At 43.1% G+C, this 2,526-nt stretch overlaps 1 long non-coding RNA gene across 1 annotated transcript in view; it reads left to right on the forward strand.

Annotated features, from left to right (window-relative positions):
* Nucleotides 1–374, forward strand: part of LOC106818411 — a 1,112-nt gene extending 738 nt beyond the window's left edge. Inside the window, exons 2-3 of the long non-coding RNA XR_001395210.1 lie at nucleotides 137–266; nucleotides 351–374. This is a non-coding gene — a long non-coding RNA (uncharacterized LOC106818411). The remainder of the gene's footprint in view (nucleotides 1–136; nucleotides 267–350) is intronic.
* Nucleotides 375–2,526: the final 2,152 nt, after the last annotated feature.

Raw genomic sequence — 2,526 nt, forward strand, 5'->3', positions numbered from 1 at the left:
TAATAAACCTATGTGATGAAAAGTGACTGCAATTGAATATTGTATTGAGTCTGTAAAATAAATCACTTGCAACATCATTTGTTATGCATGCTTTGTGCACGAATAATATGCTCAATATGCTGGCATTTTTTGGTAGTTTCTAGAAAGTCTACTACACCATCTAGAATGTTGGAAACGGAACGTGAATGCCCGGGACGGCTTTACAAATACCCATAAGTCGAAGATGCTCCTGGCCAAACAAACTCAGGACGGGATCTACACGACAGGTAAGTCCTGCCTGATAGTTCTTTTTTGATTTTAATATATAATTTTATTGGAAATATAGAGATCACTCTTATATTTAATTCTAGTGAGGGGATTTATCGGAGCAGCAAAGTTTTTCCTAGGGTCTGTGTACCTCATGTATCAGCACATGGTTTAACCAAGACCACTCGAGGGCACTTCGGCCGCCACTGAGGAATTGGGTGTCGTGCACGCAACCCGAATTACAAGAATATAATAAGGCTTACGACAAACCTGATGCACCCGAATGCGGTAAAAGAGATTCACCAGATCAGCATAGAAATTTTCTACTGCTGCAGCCTCCATATCCAGAATTAATGCTGATAATGGTTCAAAGACCGACAAGTGTTCATGGAATGTTTCGCGTTTAAGGTTTACTGGTGGAATGCTGCAGAATGCGATCTCAAGCTGTCGTGTTACGAACACAAACTCTACTTTTGGCTTTATCAAACCAGCCCTGTCTAACAATGCGATTAGTTTGCCACCCTCAATGTCCTCAAGCTGTGACACAGCATTCAGGTGGTGTGCCTTCAGGCGACGCAACAAATACCCAGCGATATAGTCAATGTCATCATCTTCTACTGTTGTTATGTGACATTGTGTCAATTGGCAAATCGTCTACGGGCTGTAGTTCACACGAACCAGCTGTTCTATGAGCTCCAAAGCAACTGATGTTGCAATAGCGTTAGATCCTTAAAAATCAGAAACATTTGCTTGCCTTATATTCTCAATTGTCTAGGATTAAAACATTTGGTCACTCTGAATCTGACATATCTAATTAGTTGTAGAATGTATCTATGAAACACAAGTGTGATCTGCTGTGTGATGCAGACACACATGAGAAGACACACGAAAGCGCGAGCGGAAGAGAGAGAGCGCGTGGGGGTGCCGGCATCGCGCGTGAGGAACGACGATGACGGAGGAGGACGACAGGAGGGATATAGGTATGTATATACTTGTAAAGGTTTGGAAGTGTAGACACAGTGGCGTCAGCGTATGAATATAAATCCTTGCGACGGCACAGAATGAATGCAGATGTATATATTCATAGATATATAGCTCTTTAGCATGTATATATATACGGTCGCTGCGCGATCAGACGTAGCGATAAGGCGGCTAAGCGATGCCACATGTGGCACCCATATAAGTTTGTATTGGACGAGCGAGCGAGCGAGCAAGATTACGTAGTACAGCAAGGAGCAAGGCACATTAGAATAAACGAGCGACAGGTGGGGGGGAGTGGGCAGTGTGTAATGCATATACATTACGTGTGTATATGTGTGCGTGTGTGTGCGTGCGGGCGGGCGTGGGGGCGTTGCAGCCATGAGATGGTATGGACCCATTCTATTTCAGTTGGAACCCATTTAATATGAGTCTGGACCTATTTATATGAGTCCGGATCCATTTTGTGTCAGTCCAAACCCTTTCTGTGTCAGTCCGCACCCATTTTATGTGAGTCCGGACCAATTCTATGTCAGTCGATATGATATGATATAATATGATGTAATTATGATATGATATGGCATGATATTTGTGTCTTTTAGATATTAAACTGGTGCGCAGACCAGCATCGCTGGATAAACAATGGAAGAAAACCCTTTCCCCGATGGGAGCCAGCCTCTTACAAGACTTATTATAGTCTATCAACAGAAGAGGGGAAAAACAATGGATTCTCGAGGCATGTTTATACTGCTATCGACGCTGATACTCCCTACACCATTGTCCACTACATCGGCGACAAGACTCTTTCCGTGCCTTTTCCACATAAATACAGGAAATTAGGACAGAGGAACTTTTTTAGGACTGCTCCATCTGTCTTTAAGTCTATCAAAGCCAGTGATAAGCCACCCTCGACGACATACAAGCGACCCGTGACAGCCAAGTCCACTCCAAATGCACAGAAAAGAGTGTTACTTCCAAGAAACGTATCACAACTGCGAAACCAAAAAAGATTGGAAAATCAGAAGAGGTTAGGCCATGATGACCTGTACAACCTAATGGAAATGTATTATCAGATTCCTGACTTCATCTGGAAGCTTGATATTATTCCGAATCTTTGCGTTTTGGGACAGAAACAAATCTTTGAAGAACTCAACAACATTCTGCAGATGGAATGCGCTGACGCTGTGCAGCTGCTGTCGTACGACACGACCTTCAACATGGACGATTTCTACGTATCCATACTGTCCTTTAGACATATTCTGTTTGAATCATCTCCCGTAATTCCTGTGGCCTTTCTTATCC

This window comes from Priapulus caudatus, unplaced genomic scaffold, assembly GCF_000485595.1.
Source record: "Priapulus caudatus unplaced genomic scaffold, Priapulus_caudatus-5.0.1 Scaffold2223, whole genome shotgun sequence".
Lineage (NCBI taxonomy): Eukaryota > Metazoa > Priapulida > Priapulimorpha > Priapulimorphida > Priapulidae > Priapulus > Priapulus caudatus.